Source organism: Macaca thibetana, chromosome 8 (genome assembly GCF_024542745.1).
Source record: "Macaca thibetana thibetana isolate TM-01 chromosome 8, ASM2454274v1, whole genome shotgun sequence".
In the NCBI taxonomy this organism is placed as follows: Eukaryota; Metazoa; Chordata; class Mammalia; order Primates; family Cercopithecidae; genus Macaca; species Macaca thibetana.
Window position 1 is genome coordinate 115,143,543 of NC_065585.1, and position 19,745 is coordinate 115,163,287.

Genomic DNA, 19,745 nt, shown 5'->3' on the forward strand with positions numbered 1-19,745 from the left:
CCACAGAAGCATAAAAGGGAAAAACCAGATGTGTACACTGAGCCTGCCCAGGCTTACACATTCCTTCATACCAAGAGTCGTAGGGCCTTATGTTCCCTGTTCCCAAAGCCAGCTCATTTTCCCCCTTTTTGAATGTGGACATTTGCTCAAATTCACTGAGTTTCAGAGCTAGGAGGAAGGAGACACAGATCTGGGTGTTTATGTGTTGGGGTGTACCCGTGGCCATCTTTACACATATGGGGGCTTAGTGTGAAAATGTCATTGTGCAGATCAAAGCAAGAAACCTCAGGGATACCCTTAACCTTTGAACACCTATTTGCTACCTATCCATCCTTTCTCTTCAATGGAATGCAAAGCCCACTTCTTCCAGAAAAGCCTTACAGATTGAGCAGATCAGAGAGAAGATGCCATTGACCCCAGGGCACACTCACCCCACCACTTTCTCTTAAAATTCCTGGCTCTTGTGCTTCTTACAGTGAAAATACTTCCAGTGGGTGCTAGGCCTGTTTTTGTCCACTAAGATACATTGTAATTTCCTCAATCAAAAGAAAAGCACAAAGTATGCCACAGATACGACATTAACAGTATTATTCTTTTCACTTGAAACTCACAGCCTGGTTTGAGATTGTGGTATGAAAGCTTCGTTTAAAACTGTGGATCACAAGCCAGGTGTGGTGGCTCAGACTGTAATCTCAGTACTTTGCAGGGGCAGAGGCAGGTGGATCACTTGAGGCCAGGAGTTCGAGACCAGCCTGGCCAACAAGGTGAAAACCCATCTCTACTAAAAAATATAAAAATTAGCCAGGCACTTGGGGTGCATGCCTGTAATCCCAGCTACTTGGGAGGCTGAGGCAGGAGAATTGCTTGAACCGGGGAGTAGAGGCTGCAGTGAGCTGAGATCATGTCACTGCACACTCCAGTCTGCAGTGAGACTCTGCAGTTTAGACAGAGCGAGACTGTTTCATAAAAGAACTGTGGATCACAGAGGTAATGTGGTCCCTAGTCTAAGTGAATGAGAAGCATAGCAGCGAAGAATTTAGTATCTGGCATCCTGATGGGCAACTTTTTGGAAGTCTAACCAGACCCTTGATTCATGATTATTTACTGAGTGTCTAGTATATGCCAGACACTATTCTAGAAGCTGCAGATATAGCAGTAAGTAAAAGCAAAGTCTCTACTCTTATTGAATTTGTAGTTGACTGAATGAGACAGACTGTCAGGCCGTGATGAGTACAAAGAAGAGAAAAAAGGCCAGGCAAAGGGGCAGCTCAGTGGTGGTGTTATAGTTATGTATCTTACAATGAGTGCATTGGAGCAGGGACTTGAATCAAATGATGGAACAAGTTCCATGGGTATCTGGGGGAAGATCATTCCAGCCCAAGGAACAGCCCTGGAAAGGCTGAGTTAGGGGTGGAGCTGAGGAAGAGTAAGGGGGCCAGTGTGGCTGGAGCTTCAGGAGCCAGGGAAGAGCGGTGGGGTGGTAGGACTGGAGGACTGACTGGGACAAAGATCACGTAGGGTCTTGCAGTGAGTGAGATGGGAAGCTGTTGGAGTTTTGAGCAGAAGAGTGATATAATCTGATTTAGGGTTTTTTTTTAATTTTTAATTTTTAATTTTTTTTTTTTTTTTTTGAGACAGAGTCTCACTGTCACCCAGGCTGGAGTGCAGTGCATGATCTTGGCTCACTGCAACTTCTGCCTCCCGGTTTCAAGCAATTCTCCTGCCTCAGCCTCCTGAGTAGCTGGGATTACAGGCGTGCACCACCACGCCCAGCTAATTTTTGTATTTTTACTAGAAGTGGGGTTTCACCTTGTTGGCCAGGCTGGTCTCAAACTCCTGGCCTCAAGTGATTCGCCCGCCTCGGCCTCCCAAAATACTAGGATTACTGGCGTGAGCCACTGTGCCCAGCCTGACTCAGGTTTCAAAAGAATCTTTGTGGCTGCTGGGATGTTGAATAGACTGTAGGAAGGCAATAGAGAAAGCAGGGAGACCAGGGGGAGCCCATTGTGGAAGGCCAGGCTAGAGAGATGGTGGCTGGACCAGGGAAGTTGTGCTGGAAATGCTGGAACATTCATTAATTCTGGATGTATTTCACTAGAACCAATAGGATTTTCTGATGGATTAGATATGGAGTATAAGAAAATAAAAAAATAATTTAAAAAAGGAGTTAAGGATGATTCCAAGTTTTTGTTTGTTTCCTGAGCAACTAGAAGAAGGGAACTGCAATCTACTGATATGGGAAGGAGCAGATTTTAAAGGGAAATCAGAAGTCTGGTTTTGGACATGGTGCATTTGAGATCTGATTAGACATCCAAGTGGAGATGCCAATTAGGTAACTGGTGTTAAGAGTCTGGAGCTCAGGAAACCAAGTTAGGTATAAATCAAGCCTCTGGTGGAGACTGAAGCCTCAGTTCATTCTGCTGGCCTCATCTGCTCTAAATATATGGGCAAGAGGTCTTCAGTATCCCAGGAATCTACTGAGCATCTGAGGCATGCTTTGAACCAGGGATCACCTGCACCATGGAATAACTCTAATCTGTCCTGCATATGCAACCGGTGATTCATTTTTAACAAATGCTTATTTAGTACCTACTACAGGCCAGGTGTGGTGGCTCATGACTGTAATCCCAACACTTTGGGAGGCCAAGGTGGGAGGAACACTTGAGCCCAGCAGTTCAAGACCTGGGCAACATAGTGATACCGTCTCTACAAAAATTTTTCTAAAACATTAGCTGGGTGTGCTGGCATGTACCTGTAGTCCCCGCTACCGAGAGGCTGAGGCGGGAGGATTGGTTGAGCCCAGAATTTGGAGGCTGCAGTGAGCTATGATGGTGCCCACTGCACTCCAGGCCTGGTGACAGAGTGAAACCCTGTTTCACACTCAAAGAAAAGTGCCTACTACAAGCCAGCCACTGTACTAGGTGTTGGGTATACAATGGAAAACAGGACATACTCCCTGTACTCACAAAATATTTAGTCTTTTGAGGCATTAGGACAAGAAAATGGAGATTTCAGTGCAATGAGTCACAGTGCTTTGGACACATGGGAGGGGCACCTAGTTTCAGTCTTGGAGGCCCATGAAAGCATTTCAGAGAAAATGCTATCTAGGTTGACCCCTGAAGGATGAGCAGAGATAGCCAAGTAAGGAGGTCAGAGGGTAGGGTAGAGAGTGTTCTAGGCAGAGAAAACAGCATGTAACAAGCAGAAGAAGTCTGTTCAGGCAAAGAACAGAGATCAGTTGGGCGTCTGGAGTGCCATGTGAGACGTAGGGGCAGAGGGGCAGGTGGAAGCTGGAGATGTCACTGGAAGGCACACCATGAAGGACCTTAATGCGCAATGTTGGGACTTTATTATCAAAGCCATTGAAAGATTTTGAGGAGTTTTAAGCAGAGGCAAGAAGTTGAGGAAATAGAGTGGATTGGAGGGAGGCAAGCCTGGAAGCAGTTACATCCCGGAGTTGGGAGGGTGGCAATCTCAGACTCTCACTGCTCTAAAATAGCACCTATAAATGAGTCCTTAGCATATGAAGCAGGGAAGGGAGGTCGGGCCTGGGTCTGCTGTGCTTAATCTCAGTTAATGGAAGATACTCTCCAAAGAGCTAATTACTTAATGGAACTAGGCAGAAGATAACTACATTTTTTTTTTTTTTTTTTTTTTTTTTTAAGAGACAGGGTCAGCCGGACATGGTGGCTCGTGCCTGTAATCCCAGCACTTTGAGAGGCTGGGGTGGGTGGATCACCTGAAGTCAGGAGTTCAAGACCAGCCTGGCCAACATGGTGAAACCCTGTCTCTACTAAAAATACAAAAATAAACCAGGCATGGTGGCACGTGCCTGTAATCCCAGCTACTCAGGAGGCTGAGGCAGGAGAATGGCTTGAATCCGGGAGGCAGAGGTTGCACTGAGCCAAGATTGCATCATTGCACTCCAGCCTGGGTAACAAGAACAAGAATCCATCTAAAAAAAGAAAAAAAAAAAGAGAGAAAGAGAGACAGGGTCTCATTCTGTCACCCAGGCTGGAGTACAGTGGTTTCAGTCATAGCCCACTGCAGTCTTCAACTCCTGGGCTCAAGTGATCCTTCCACCTCAGCCTCCAGGTAGCTGGGACTAGAGGCATGTGCCACCATGCCTAGCTAATTTGTAAAATATTTTATTTTTGTAGAGACAGGGTCTCCCTATGTTTCCCAGGCTGGTCTTGAACTCCTGGCCTCAAGTGATCCTACTGCCTCAACCTCCTACAGTGCTGGGATTATGGGCATGAGCCAATATACCCAGCCTGCCTACATTTTAATAGGGGGGCCAGGGTGTGGGAGAAAGCAGGGTGAAGGGCAGTTCTGAGATAGGACAGCCCCCCAGAAAGGGAAAGCCTTAGTCATTTATAGGGGAAGGGAGAAGAAGAGGGGATGAGACTGGACACCAAAAAGTGATTGTCTTTGTTAAGTACGTCTTGCTTTGTGTAATGTGAGTTTTGTGCAGTGTGTATTTAGGTGAGGGCCCAGATTCTGTGGGAAGGTGCTGAGAGCTGGATGTGTGTGTCTTGGGAATGGATGTTTGTATTGGGATGATTTCTCTGCATCTGTGTTAATGTGCAAAACTCTGGAATGCATACTGTGCAAGTACCTACCTGCAGTAAAGAGATATGCATCCAATTTATGCAAAGGGAGAGAGCATATGTCCTTTGAAGGCCTGTGTTTGCAAGACACAGTCTTAAACATAACAAGTTCTCAAACAGAACAATTCTGTTGAAATGTAGAGACTATTTTGGCTCACTTTGCACGTAACACACACTCATGTATTTGTCAAACGAATGAGTGTTTTGGTTTTATTAAAGTGCAATCATTTAAAGAAATATATAGGTTTAGTTAAAAGCTTAAACTAGATGTTTTAGGAAGAATAAATTGGCTGGGCACAGTGGCTTATGTCTATAATCCCAGCATTTTGGGAGGCTGAGGCCAGAGGATTGCTTGAACCCAGGAGTTAGAAACCAGCCTGGGCAACATAGTCAGACTGTCTCTCAAAAAATAAAGTTAGCTGGGCATGGTGGTCCATGCTTATGGTCCCACCTACTTAGGAGGCTGAGGTGGGAGGATCGTTTGAGCCCGGGACATTAAGGCTGTAGTGATCTGTAATCCACCACCGAACTCCAGCCTCAGTGACAGAGTGAGGCCCTGTCTCAAAAACAAAGAAACAAAAACTAAAGAATAAATTCACAACCAGGCACCAACATCCATTGATGAATCCTAGCACTTTAAATCCTGTTATGGAGTTTACATACCAGTCCGACCTGGTGTAAGAAACATTAACTATTTCATTTCACTCAATAAACATTTCCTGAACACCTTAGTCCCAAAGGCAAGCCCTGGGTTGTTGCTGCTGAACTCATTTCCCTTTCCTCTGAACCGCTTTACTCTGGGTGTTGCAATTAGAGCTTAATTATATGTTATCTTGTATTGTTCCCTAATTGTTGCATGTGCGTTAATCCACTTCCTCGGAGGCTGTATAGTCCTTGGGGGCAGGGACTATATTATAAACCTCAGGATAGGTGAGGAATTTAGCAGAGAGGTAAATATATAGAAGTAAGTAAACACCCACTGTTTGAAGAAAAATGGAAACAAGAATATAAAACTATTCATGAACTGTAGTAACATGTGACATACAAAAATACCTTAAAAATGAGAGAGGATACATTGTTAACTAACGAAACTATTCCTTTTTTTTTTTTTTGGAGAGAAGAGGTCTTGCTGTTGCCCAGGCTGGTCTCGAACTCCTGGCCTCCAGTGAACCTCCCACATCGGCCTCCCAAAGTGATAGGATTACAGGCATGAGCCACCTTGCATGGCCTAAATATTCCTTGAATAATTAAATACAAAATTTCAATCTGCATTTTCATATTAATGTAATTGCGGTGATCCCCTCAATGTTTTATTCTTCTTCTTAGTGCAAACCAGAAATGTTTCCTTGAGGGTGAGAGTTAAAGGGTAGAACCAGTCTTTGCTGAATTACAGGGTAGCAGGATTATTCTATAGCGGGATTTAATGACAATATCAGCATTTTTTTGGGACTATACAATTCTTTGTTGTGGGGGCTGTCTTGCTGTCTTGTGCACAGTAGGATGTTTAGCAGCCTCCTTGGCCTAGATGCCAGTAGCACCCCTCTCCTAATTGTGACAATCAAAAACGTCTCCAGACATTGCTGGCTCATCACCCCCAACTGAGAACCAGTGTCCTATAGGAATTTTGGTTCTAGTTAGATAATTTTCTTATTTCACAAATGGTGGGAGATGGAGGAAGGGAAAGCATACTTATTTGCTATGAGCTAGACACTCTTATCTATGTTATTCCATCTTGCAGATGAAGAAGCTGGGGTACAGAGAGTGGAAGAACCTGCTGGAGATCATAAAGCGAATTTAGTTCAGTCAGGACTACAAGCCGGTTTGTCTGACTACAAAGACTTTAGCCCTTTTCCTGGACACTCCCACTGCCTCTTTGCCAGAAAAACAGGACACCTCAAACCCAAGGTGAACTGCAATTTCAAAAATTATGCCTTTGGATTCATTAAATTTGCTTGAATATAAATATGCATGCCCACACATAATATAGACACGGGGCCCCCTCACCACCGTTGTGGCGCTGGTCTTATCTCTGAAAAACACAGAACAACACAATGAAACAACTTCAATTCTCCTTGTTACAAATTATTCAAAAGCCAGAGCCTAACGGTGCCAAAAGCAACCGGTCTTGTTTACGTAAGGCTTGAAGGCTAATAGTTAACTTTCTCCCATTTAATTCCAGCAACAGTAAATAACGCCTCACTTTACACAGAGGAGTGAGATGTCATGAAATAGGGAAGAAAACATTGAGTCCAAAGGAAAATGGGAAGGCGCTTTCCAGCTTCCTCCCCTTGGCGCGGGCATGGGCGCTTGGGGCGGCCGGGGCTGCGCCGCCTGGGTCCCCCCGGCCCCAGTTGAGCTCCCATCCGCGGCGCCCCAGCTCTCTGGCTCCCTTCCCGCCCTGGGTCGAGTCCGGCCCCTCTCGGGGAAGCCTGTCCCAGAGTCAGGCCTGGAAAAACAACAGCGAGAGAAACTTTGGCTCGGTGCGAAAAGCCAAGCCTCAAGTTTGGCTCGGGGCTGCAGCTGCCGGTTCCGATCGGGGGGCGGGGCGGGGTGTGTGTGTGTGTGGGGGGGGGTCACCACTCGGTCAGGTTCAAGTGCGCATGTGCAAGAGGAGTCGCTCGGGCACTTATTGAGCGCCGACTGTCTACGAGCGGCCGGGGGTGTGTAGCCCAGTAGCGCGGGGGGTGTGCTGGGCGGGTGCGGGGGCGCCGAGGCGCGGGGGGGGCGGGCGGGGGTGTGTCCCAAGTGTAGCTGCTAGGCGCCGGCTGGCAGGCGGGCGTGCTGCTCCGCTCCCTTCCCGGGCGGGAATCCGGGCCGGGTTGTGGCCGCGGCCGCGTACGTGAGCGCAGTGTCCCGGGGAGGAGGGCAGGCCGGCCAGGTGGGCGCCAACCGAGCCTCGGCGGGCGGCCGGAGCGGAGCCGGGCCGCGGGCCGCGCCGGGAGGGCGGGCAGGGCCGCGGCCGCTGCAGCCCGGAGCTGAGCTAGCCGTCCGAGCCGAGCCGTCCGAGCCGGGGAAGCAGGGCGCGCGCTGCCGCTCGTGGCGGGCTGAGGTGAGCTACGCGGGGACCTAGCAGCGAGGCAGCCGGGGACGGAGACGGCCGCGAACTTCCCACGCCCCGCGCGCCCGCGGCTGTCGGGCCAGCGGCCTGGGGGGTCCGGGGGTCTGGGAGGCCGGGGCCGCGGCGGGCGGGGCGCGGGGCGCTGCAGCAGGGCCGGGGTGGCGGGTGGGGGTGGCTGCCGCTCCCGCGCGTCGCCTTGTTTACCTCGCCCGCCGCTGGCGCCCCCCCTCGGAGCCCCCTCCCGACTTCGGGCGGTCGGGACTTGCCCCTCGGAGGGACACGGACCGGCCCAGTTGCCCCTCCCCGGCCTTTTCCGGCGGGGCCGCCCGCCCGGCCCTCCCGCGCCCCGCGCGTTCCTGCCGGTTGCTGCCCACTCCGGCCGGCGCGCGAGGCCAGGCTGCGGGACGGGCGGGACAGGGGGACACACCCTCCGCCCGCGGGCGACCCGCGCCCCTCCCGCCCTGGCGGCCACCGCCCCCTCTGCCCGCGCGCTCTCGCCCGGTCTCGCCTCCCCCCGCGCCCCTGGCCCTCCCCGGCGGTGGCACCATGGGCTCACGCGGGTGCCCGGGGTGGGGGGGCCTGCACAGGGAGTTTGTCTTGTGCAAACAATTTCCAAGGCAGCGTTTTCTTCCCTGCCTGGGAGTGCAGGGCTCAGCGCCTTCACTTTGGAACTGACTCAGAGACCTAAAGAAGCCCACCTGGCCAGCGGGAAGGGGTAGCCGCCGCCTCCCGGTTTTGCGCAGCCCTGGCCAGTTCCCGGTGGCCTTGGAGGACTTCCACCGGGCAGGCGTTCCCATGATGCCAGGCTGCCAGGCGCGGGGGATTCCTGCAGGCCGGCGCTGCTTTCCTTAGAACCCCCTTTCTAGAAAGGTACACCTGGGGGTTTTGCTTCAAAGTGAGTGATCCACAGGTATCTAAGGCTTTCTTGACACCCTCCCTAGGCGTTGTGTAAACAGAAGCGCCTGGTCTCAAATACCTCGAAACACAAGGGAACATAGCCATTAAGTTCAACTCCACAGGTCCTTTTGGGGAGCTGCTGTGCTCTCAGCACGGTGCCAGGCCGTCTGGGAGGTGGGGGAGGCACCGAAGAGACCCCAGGCTTCAGGAAGCCTAGGACTAGGTGGAAGTGATTTCTGAGTCTACGTTCAAGTTAATGTGCAGTGGCTGCCTGAGTTAGTGGAGATGCTGGAGAGGGAGCATATCAGATAAAGGAAAGAGGAGATTGGGGAGGGGACTTGGAGTACTAAGTTTTGAAATAAATTATGCCAGTGGAGAGTAACTCACCCGTAGGGCCCAAAGACAAGAAGAGAAGTAAGTAACAGGTGGGATAATTTGCAAAGCGGGGCAGAGGAGCAGAGGCTCATACCTGTCTCCGGGAGGGAGGAGACAGAAGGTGTAAGAGATGATTCCCTCCCTCCGGGGCTTCTACCCTCGTAGAGGGGACAGAAGGATGTGAGCATGTGAAATCAGACGCCCAGAGAGGGAAGGGTGACTGTCAAAGTGCGAGGTGCAGAAATAGTTCTGTTGGAGTCAGAGAAGGGAGTTGTGGGCAGGGATCAGTCACCAGGACTGGAGGCTGATGCTCTTGAGATAGGCTGTGAGGTGGGAATGAACATGGCTTTCCTGAGAGACAAGGAGATGTCCTTGGCCAGACCAGGGAATGTATCCCGAACAGTAGGAGATAGAGATGGAGAGGAACAATGGTTGAGATTGTGAAAGACTTAGAAAGCCCTTTTGGTGATTGCATGCCACTGTGTGTGTCCTAAGGAGACATTTGAGGTTTTCGAGTGAGGGAATGGTGTAATGAACAACTGTAATGGAAGGGTTTTGGAAAGTCATGTTAGGGGGACACATCAGTGAGCAGGCTGTTGCAGTTGTAGGGTGGCCAGAGTTTGCACTGGATCATTGGAAGTGAAAAAGGTGGGTTTGAGAAATATTACTGTTGAAATAATCTGTTTACAGGGCAGGGTGAAGGGATGAGAGGAATGGAAATTAATTCTTGGTGGAAACTGATTCTACGCCAGGGCCTTGGAGCTGCTGTAGTTGGTAACTTGAGAAATCGGAAATGTGTATTTTGGAGAGAAGGAATTGACTACTCAGGCTATGGAGAAGTTTCTTGTGGCTGCTAAGATATCCAGATGTTAGTGTCCTGCAAGCAGCTATGGCTCTGAGATGGGAGGAGCCCAAGGGGACAGTGTTGCAGAGGCTGCAGAAGCTGGGAGAGGGAAGGGGCTCAGAGGAGAAGTTGGGAGGCTGCTGGTAATACGGGGGCAGCGGAGGATGCCCCTGAGTGGTACTCAAGGCCTGAACCCAGGGGCTTCTGTTTCCCTCTGCTGCACTGCCATTCCCATGACATTGCTCGATTCTGAACCTGAAGTTGGAAAAGCAACTGTGGGCACTTGGGCCCTGAGCAGGATGGGGCTGTTGATTTTTCTAATGGTGAGTGTGGATTGGAGGTTAGAAGGGAGTAGAATGGGATTTGCTAAAGACAGTAAATTGCTGGGCTTTGAAACATTTTGAACTTCTCTGGGGTGGAGGGTGGAGGGTGGGGGATAGGAGTGAGAGAGTAGGGGAGGAGGACATTAGCCCCAAGGATATTGTGATTCCCAGGGCTGTTCCAACCAGAGCCTGGCACCTTGCAGGTAGAGGGGAGCTGGTGCCTTTTTTCCTGAGCTCTGTTCATGTTGCAAGGGTGACACAGGGTGATTTGCTGAACAAATTCCCCAAGCCTCGACTTGCAACATCTGAATTTGAATGATGATTGCAGAAAGTTGTGGAATGAGCTGAGAATGTAATTACTGTTACTTAGCCTCCTTGTTTCTCTGAGATGCAGGATCAGTGAACTAGTAGAAGAGGACTTGGGAATCAGATATTTTTCTTTATAGAGTGTATCTGACTGTCCAAAGAGTAATTGCATGAAGCAGTGGTCAAGCTAATTTACTCATTGTAAAGCAGTGTCTACTGTTTTGACTGTGACTTACATTAAGAAATGAAATTTACATGTGACTTGGTACATACAATCATGTATATAAAAATCTGATGTAGGTTCCTAAAATACCTACCTCCCTTTGCTTGGTGTCATCTCCTCTGACGTTTCTATTTTCTAGTCTATTATTTTTCATTTAAAAACCTATTGTCTCCCAGTAAGTTGATCTAATTGTTCTCTAATGGATGATAACCCACAGTTTGAAAAATACAGAGAGTTTTCGCATTCAGTGAGTATTTATTAAGCCTTTTGAAGAGCTACTGTAGTACTGAAGGTGGAAGAAAGCATGAGGAAGGGTGGAAGATTTACAGTCTCTTTGGAAAGATGAGAGACACCTTGATTAAGGAGCAAGCCAAGATGATTAAATGCCAACGTGAAGAATAACTACCTGTGGGGTTCAGAGGAGGGGGGCATGTTCTGTGCTGGTGTGGCTTGGAAAAACACCTGGGGACAAGGAAGGAAGTCTAGGCTGAACTGTTTTTGGTGTCTCAGGGTGCTACAGATGTGGGGAGGTATAGAGTGGGCAAAGCCTTGGAGTTAGGAATGTGTAAAGTCTAAGATTGTGTAAGAGAGAAGAACAGAGGGTTCTTGTTAGAGATGAGGGAGAAATCAAGTTGTTAAAGTGGGCTGGGGTCATATATAGGGCAAAGGTTGTAAACCGGTGGCCAGGGAGTGTTTTAAGCATACGGATGTGTTCTAGTTTGGACTACATAAAGTTGTTTAAAAATTGGGAAAAAATCCAGAAAAATCTCTGGATTTGCAGCTCTTTTAAAGAGTCAGATCTGGTGTTCATCTCAAGCTGAGAAGGCTGTCCCCTATGGACAGGAGACAGGCTCATGTTCCCCGGGCTGCTTTTTGCCACAGTCCAGTCACTTTCCATTCTCCACTTAGTCCTGTAGGCGTTTTGCTCTGCGACCTCAGTTTTCAAGAGACTCGAATGCCGGGCCAGGAAATTCAGGATTGCTGTCATGGGCTCTGGGTGGCCATTGAGGATTCTGGGTAGGAGTGTGGCATTATGGAATCCGAGATATTTCTGTGCACCGGATTGGTTTTAGGCAAGTCAACAGCACTTTTTGAGGAGCTGCTGGCTGGGACTTTGAAATATTTTTATGATGATGGGAATGGAATTATAAAGGGCTTTGACCTGTGTTCTTCATAGTAAGGCAAGTTTCAAGTGACCCCAAGATTTCTCCAGCCTTCCCATTTTCCACTTCTGACTGGCAGGGATCTCTGAGAGTGATGTTGAGGTCCTACCTTGGTGAGTTGTGAGTCACAGCCATCAAGTGCCATATGATGTACAATTCTCAGGAGCCTGGTATCGATCCAAATGGCTCCCAGCAAACGAGGCTGATTTGGGGTCTAGCTGAAGTGAGTAAGTTCAGGACTCTGTGACCTAGAATAGTCTGATTTACCACCCAAGACTGAGCGCTTGCCCCAGATGAGCCACTGGTGAGAGAGACTGTCCAATAGTCACCCTGTTGTTTACAGGTGGGACTAAATTCAATTATTTAAAAATACTGATCCAGCTGTAGTGGCTCATGCCTGTAATCCCAGCAGTTTGGGAGGCTGAGGCAGGAGGATTGCTTGGGCCCTGGAGTTTGAGGCCAGCCCGGGCAACATAGTTGAGATCCTGTCTCTACAAAAGAAAAAAATCTAGCTGGGGCCGGGCGCAGTGGCTCACGCCTGTAATCCCAGCACTTTGGGAGGCTGAGGTGGGCAGATCACGAGGTCAGGAGATCGAGACCATCCTGGCTAACAGGTTGAAACCCCGTCTCTACTAAAAATACAAAAAATTAGCCAGGCATGGTGGTGGGCGCCTGTAGTCCAAGCTACTCGGGAGGCTGAGGCAGGAGAATTGCGTGAACCCAGAAGGCTGAGGTTGCAGTGAGCCAAGATCGCACCACTGCACCCCACTCTGGGCGACAGAGCGAGACTCAATCAAAAACAAAAAAACAAAACAACAGACTAGCAGAGTGTGGTGGTGCATGCCTGTACTCCCAGCTGCTCAGGAGGCTGAGGCAGGAGGCTTGCTTGAGCCCTGCAGAAACTGGAGGCTGCATTGAGCTGAGATCATGTCATTGCACTCCAGCCTGGGCAATAGAGTGAGACCCTGTCTCAAAGAAAAAGTATACTGCTTTTGAAACATTAACAAAATGAAACTGAAGTGCATTTTGTTTAACAATGTGTGGCTATAGGATGCAAGGATAACCAGAAGCCAGCTGAATCATATAGAATTAAATCTATTTCCTGTCTTATATGGTGGTTTGTTTACTAGGCCAGAGAATAGTGCAGCGACTATGGTACATTTTGGCTTTAGTAAAGTATTTAACAGTTTCTTGAGGTATGGTGGTCCATATTAAATCATAAGTGGTAAGATGTGGGCTGGATGGTGTTATTAATTTAATTTAACAATCCTATGTGAAACTGTTAATTATTGGCACTGAGGCAGCCTGGAAGGAGATCTGAAAATGAGTACAGTAGGGTTCTATTCTTGGCCTTGATCTGTTCAACATTTTCCCAGTGTTGGCAGTGAAGACACAGAAGGCACGTTCATCAGATTTGTTAGTGGCGCAGAAGTGGGAGGGATTGCTGGTTTTGCAGACAAATCAAGGTTCAGAGTCGTCTAGAATTAGGGGTACTCATTAAAAAGAAAACAGGAAAAAACTCAGTGAGGGATGAATTTAAAGTCTTATTTAGGTTTACAAATTTGAATTGTGGCGTTCTGAGATGTTCGTATATCCTGATAAGATAATACCACTTCTGGGGATGTACCTGAGACCATATCCACAATGTTGATGATGAATTATGCACAGAGATTATTCAGAGATTTTTAAAAAAACTATAGTAAAAACTTGGGAATAACCTAAATATCCAATGGTGTGGGCTAGAGGTAATACATAAGTGAATTCTGATGTCTTTAAAATAGAATGTTATGAAGTTATGAAAAATAACGTTTAGGAATAGCTTTCAAATAACAGGGAAAAATGTTTCGCCAGAAGTTAAGGGACATCTACATCTACATTTTCAAATGTTAAGAAAGCAACGTGTTTAGAAAATAATTGGAAGGAAATACACCAATAATAGTAATATCAAAATACAAATACCGGTTGCTTCTGGATGGATTGAGGCATGCAACTCTTTTTTTTTTTTTTTTAAACGTTTGTATTATTTGTCTTTTCTGTAGTTGTGTATATATTCCACAGTGGGGACATCTGCAATTTTTAAAACTTTTTATGATTCAAGGACAAGATAGGGTAAAGAAGATGATTCATTCAGTGATTAATCTCGAGTGCCTGCTCGCTGTGTGTCAAGCTCAAGGTTAGGAACTAGAGTCACAGTTGAAGACAGAGTCCTTGACCGCTGGTTGGCGCAGGTCCACTGAGGAGGGGCAGGGCATGGAGAAGAAAAAGCATCGGGATTTTTCTGTTGTTCGTCAGTTCACTGTGAGCCTTGAGTGGGTGAGGCTTTTATTTTTATTGGTTTATATTTTTATTTGTTTTTATTTTTATTTTTTTCAGAGAGTCATGAGTCTTGCCATGTTGTCCTGGCTGGATTCGAACTCCTAGGCTGAAGCGATCTTCCTGCCTCAGCCTCCCAAGTGGCTGGGTCTACCAACATGGGCCACTGAGCTTAGCTCTAAGATACAGCTTTAAAAAAATTGAATGCAGTTTATAATGGGATCAGAAATTCAGCGATCTAATCATAAGATCTAGTCTTAATGACGTTGGCTGGTCAGGTGACATTTGGACACCGGAGAGCCAAGAGTTAATAGGGACATGAGCAAGCAAGACTTGATCCTGGAAAGGAGTCTGGGATGCTGTAGGATAGGGAATAACTGAACTACATTTATGCTTTGGGTACACAGTAGCACCTTCACATATTTTCCTGGTTATCAGACACAGGAAGGAGGAGACGTTCATTTTTGCTCCTGGTGTTGGAATGCAACCAGTAGATGGAACAGTCACTTTATTCTCTGTAGCTGCAGATTTCTCATTTATGGCATGATTACGTGATTCCTTGTCTGTAGAATGATCAGTGATCATGCTGAAGTTCATAGACTTTGAGGTCTCCTTTAATCCGAAAGACCGGGACAGCAGATTTCAGTTCAATATGAAAAAGGATTTTCTAACTGGCAGATCTGTCCAACAGAGGAAATGTCTGCCCAGGAAGTAGTGAGCTTGCCGCTGTTGGCGGTATTCAAGTGGGGCCGAATGCTGTTGATTAGGAATGCGGTAGAAGAGGAGGACAGGAATTAGGCTGACCTCCAAAGTCTCTTCCAATTTCTAGGGTCAGTTACTTAGTATGTGACTTGTCAAAGCTGAAAGACAGATAGAATAGGGGCTTTACCCTCCAGTGGCAACTATTTGAGTCAATATCATCAAGTGTGTTCTTTAAAAAATGTTTATAAATAGGTCCCAGCATCTTTGAGAGACCCTTCTGGTATCATTTTAGAAAGGATGGAAAAAACAAAACAAAAAACAGGCGAAGTGCATTGACTCATGCCTGTAACCTCAGCACTTTGAGAGACTGAGGTGGGTGGATTGCTGGAGCCCAGGAATTCAAGACTGGCTTGGGCAACAGAGAGAGAACTTGTCTGTGAAAAAATAGAAAAACTAGTCAAGCATAATGGCACACCTGCCCGTGATCCCAGCTACTTAGGAGGCTGAGGTCGGAGGCTCACTTGGGCCTAGGAGTTTGAGGCTGCAGTGAGCCAGGAGCAGTGAGCCATGATCGTGGCACCACTGCACTCCAGCCTCGGTGACAGAGCGAGACCTTGACTCAAAAAAAGGAAACAAAGAAAGGATGAGAACTATTTTAAGTCAGGTCAGAACTCAGTTTGTGACCCTAGGGCTGCTGCAAATTAAATTTTGTCCTTAGGAAAAACGAGAAGGTGGAGGAGGGGAAATGGCCAATAATAATGAACAACACAGATTGACATGTAGAAGGTTAGTGGGATCATGCTGGGTGCGGTGGCACACGCCTGTAATCCTAGCACTTTGGGAGGCAGAGGCGGGTGGATCGCTGGAGGCCAGGAGTTCAAGACCAGCCTGGCCAACATGTTGAAACCCCATCTCTACTAAAAATACAAAAAGTAGCTGGGCGTAGTGTTGCTTGCCTGTAATCCCAGCTACTCAGGAGGCTGAGGCAGGAGAATGGCTTGAACCCAGGAGGCAAAGGTTACAGTGAGCCGAGATCACGCCACTGCACCCCAGCCTGGGCAACAGAATGAGACTCCAGCTCTCAAAAAAAAAAAAAAAAAAGAATAGTGGGATCATCATCACGCCACTTCTATTTGGGATGATGACTAAATCAAGAGGGGGCTGTTAGTGGGTGCTGGGTCCTCTGCTTGGCCGTGGAGGACATGGAGTGACCTTGAATGTCTCTTCCCACTTCATGTCCCGCACTGTGGATTTGTATCCCCAGGAGCACCTTGCTCAACACCATCCTGACACCAGTGATGAGACGGAGCCCTCTGATTGCTCTGCAGTTTAGCGATAAAGAGAATACAGGGCAGATCAAGTTAAAGATGTTTTAAAGTGGGATTTTCCAGGAAAGCATATGTTTAGTTTATATCAGACAATACATTTGTAATTTGAATTAAAAACATTTTTTTATGAGACAGGATCTTACTCTGTTGCCAGGCTGGAATGCAGTGGCGCAATCATGGTTCACTGCAGCCTCGACCCACTGGGCTCAAGGGATCCTCCCACCTTAGCCTCCCAAAGTGTTGGGATTACAGGCATGAGCCACTGCTCCTGGCTTAAATTTTTTTAAAAAATGTTGCGTATGTATTACTTATAGCTTACATATGAATTTTTTTTTTTTAGTTTAATTCTGCTTAACTTTCACTGAAATATATGCTTTATTTAGAATCTGCCCTGATTATTTAAAACTTTTAGATTCCTCTTCCTGATATTTTTGGATTACTTTTGTTGTTGTGCAGGTTACTGCTAGGGCTAAATCACTTAGCAAAAGTTTCTTAGCTCTGCAAAGAGAATAGAGGTTTATCTCATCTTTGGAGAATATCGTAAGATGATTTTTGTCTCCACGTGATTTATGCTTGCATTTTGGCATTTGAGAAATCAGTATTTGGCAAGAAAGTGCTCTCTTTATATGGGATGAACCAATTTTGGGGTGCGCTGACTTAACAAATGGCAGTTTTAGATGTATGTGAAAAGCATAGGCAGGACCTAATTCTTTAGAACTAGAGTTGAAAATTTTTGTACACTTAATGACAGGCCTGAGTCTCCTTTGTCTCTGTATCATTTGTGCCCCACATGGTGTCTGTCACATCACCTGTGCTTGTTGAATTGCTGTAATTTGGTTCCCTGGGCTACATAGTGGGTTTTGGGGAAAGTTAGGCTAAGAAGTCCTTTTTTTTTTTTTGAGACAGTTTTTTGAGACTGAGTCTTGCTCTGTTGCCCAGGCTGGAGTGCAGTGGTGTGATCTCAGCTCACTGCAACCTTTGCCTCCTGGGTTCAAGCAATTCTCCCTGCCTCAGCCTCCCGAGTAGCTGGGATTATAGGCTCCCGCCACCATGCCCAGCTAATTTTTGTATTTTTTAGTAGAGACAGGGTTTCACCATGATGGCCAGGCTGGTCTTGAACTCCTGACCTCAGGTGATCCTCCCACCTCAGCCTCCCAAAGTGCTGGGATTACATGTGTGAGCCCGGCCTTTTTTTTTTAGACAAAGCAAAATATGATAAGAAATAATAGTTCTCAGCTGGGCATGGTGGTGCACTCTTGTAATCCAAGCACTTTGAGACTACCTGTGGTGTCAGCTGCTTTGAGAGGCTGAGGTAGGAGGATTAATTGAGCCCAGCAGTTTGAGACCAGCCTGGGCAACATGGTGAAACCCCATCTCTATAAAAAATGCAAAAATGAGCTGGGCGTGGTGGCGTGCACCTGTAGCTACTTGGGAGGCTGAGGGAGGAGGATCACCTGAACCCGGGGAGGTGAAGGCTACAGTGAGCTGTGCTGGTGCTACTTCACTCCAGCCTGGGCAACAAAAAGAAAAGGAAAAAGAAAAACAAAACAAAAAAACCCAGTTGTCAGCTTTTTTGTCCTTTGAGTATCAGGAAGCCATATATACAACTCTCTTAGTAAAAACAACCACATTCAGTCAGTGGCTGCTTGTCAGCGTGCCGGAGGAATTGCAAACTCCCTCTCCTCTATTTTTCTTCTGCTGAAAATGAATTGCTCTTGGTGTGCTGTTCTTAAATTCATGTGTCCTGCGTCCATTTTAATCTTGTTATCTATTTTTATGGTGACTGTCGCCATGGTACTCATGCTCCTTGCATAGCACAACAGAGATTTCCGACGTCTGATAGGACAGCTCAGAGTTCTGCTGCAGCCGGAGAGAAACTGTGTGTGAGGAGTTATTTTTTTAATTGAGGTGTAATTTACATACAGCACAGATCTTAAGTGTGCTGTTTAATCAGTTTCGACACATACATACGGAGACAGAACATTTCCATCACCCCAGATGAGTTCCTCATGACCATTTCCAGATAAGCCCCACCCCCAACCAGAAGTACCACAAATCTGATTTCTATTGCCATAAGTTAGTTTTGCTCGGTAGGTTCTAAATATTATAATTTGTCTCTCTCTCTCTGTCTCTCTTTTTTTTAGACAGTCTTGCTCTGTTTCCTAGGCTGGAGTGCAGTGGCACAATCACGGCTCACTGCAGCCTTGACCTCCCCAGGCTCAAGCCATTCTCCCACCTCAGCCTCCCAAGCAGCTGGGACCACAGGTAGGCACCACCACACCCGGCTAATTTTTAAATTTTTTGTAGAGACAGAGTCTCACTATGTTGCTCAGTCTGGTCTCGAACTCCTGGCCTTAAGTGATTCTCCTACCTTGGGCTCCCAAAGTGCTGGGATTACAGGCATGAGCTACCTGTGCACAGCCAATTTTGTGTTTCTAATTACTGTATAGGTGGTGCTTTGAGGAGGGGGAGGGGGTGCGTGTCTGTGTTTAAAAAGCAGTATCCTATATAGTTAGGAGTCCCCAGTGAGTGAATAATAATGTTTTATTAGACTTTGTGCAATGGGATGTTCAGATTCTTTTTTCTCATTAGCTCAGGGGATTTGGATTTATGTTAGGAATCCTGATTCCCAGCTGAAAGAGTCAAAACCACAGGCAGCTAGGCCTGGTGTGGAGGAAGCGTGATTGGGCAAGGGCTGGCTTATTAGGAAACATGTGTGTTGTGTTGGAGTGCTGCAGTGCTGGGTTAGAAGAACTGGAATTACTCCTAGGACACCCCTTTTAATGACCAGAAGTCCCATTGACATACTTTCTCTTTTTTCCCTGCCTTTTCCTTGAACTAGCATATAAATTTAACAATCCACAGAGTTGCAGAGTTGGGCTTATAATATTGAAACAGGATCTGTGCTGCAAAGCCCACTGCTGACTGGAAACGCAGATGTGCACTGCCGAGCTCACAGCCCCTGGGAAGCGTGGGCCAGATTCAGGGTGAAATTGCCCCCTAACATATTATTGAAATGCATTGAACAGGGCCTGTTTCTTTTCTTTTTTTAAAAAAAATTTTAAATGAAATTTTCGTTGTGCAAGTTAGTACATGAACACATTCTCCGTAGGGGAAGAATGCAAAACTTCTCGAGCAAGCAGAAAGTCTTTCTTGATGACTGTTTCTAATCCCAGTCCCTTCCCCAGAGGTCGAGCACTTTCATGGACTTGCTGTTCTTCAGATGCCTCACGTACATCTATACCTCTAGGACTTACAGAAAGTTAAGTGCATTGGCTGCGGATTACATAAGGTCTCTTTACTGAATTGCCTCTCCCTCCCTCAACAGGGTGGTTGGCGATAGTTCTCGGCCGCTACACAAAAGTCTTGATTTTGTTTAACTCCTGCCCGGTCTCCCTTACAATTAGAAGGCTACACAATTACTTCACCTTTCCCTAATTCATGGGCACTTCAGTCATTTCCAGATCCTTTACTGTTAAAAACGCTGTTACCAAAAAACACTGCTGCACAGACCTCTATAGCACCTGTGAGTTTTCTGTAGGGTAGGTACCGAGAAAGTGGAACTGCTGGGCCATAGGGTTCTTGAATTGTACATTCTAACAA

General features: G+C 47.2%; 1 protein-coding gene across 9 annotated transcripts in view; it reads left to right on the forward strand.

Annotated features, from left to right (window-relative positions):
• The first annotated feature begins 6,838 nt into the window (after window positions 1–6,838).
• Window positions 6,839–19,745, forward strand: part of ZNF395 (zinc finger protein 395) — a 41,677-nt gene continuing 28,770 nt past the window's right edge. For 2 of the 9 annotated variants that reach the window (XM_050802498.1, XM_050802505.1), the window contains exon 1: window positions 8,216–18,407. The gene's annotated coding sequence lies outside the window, so the exon portion shown is untranslated. Of the gene's footprint in view, window positions 7,091–7,195; window positions 7,271–7,478; window positions 7,660–8,215; window positions 18,408–19,745 lie in introns of those variants that run through there. The other 7 variants (XM_050802496.1, XM_050802502.1, XM_050802497.1 and 4 more) reach the window with 7 other exon arrangements.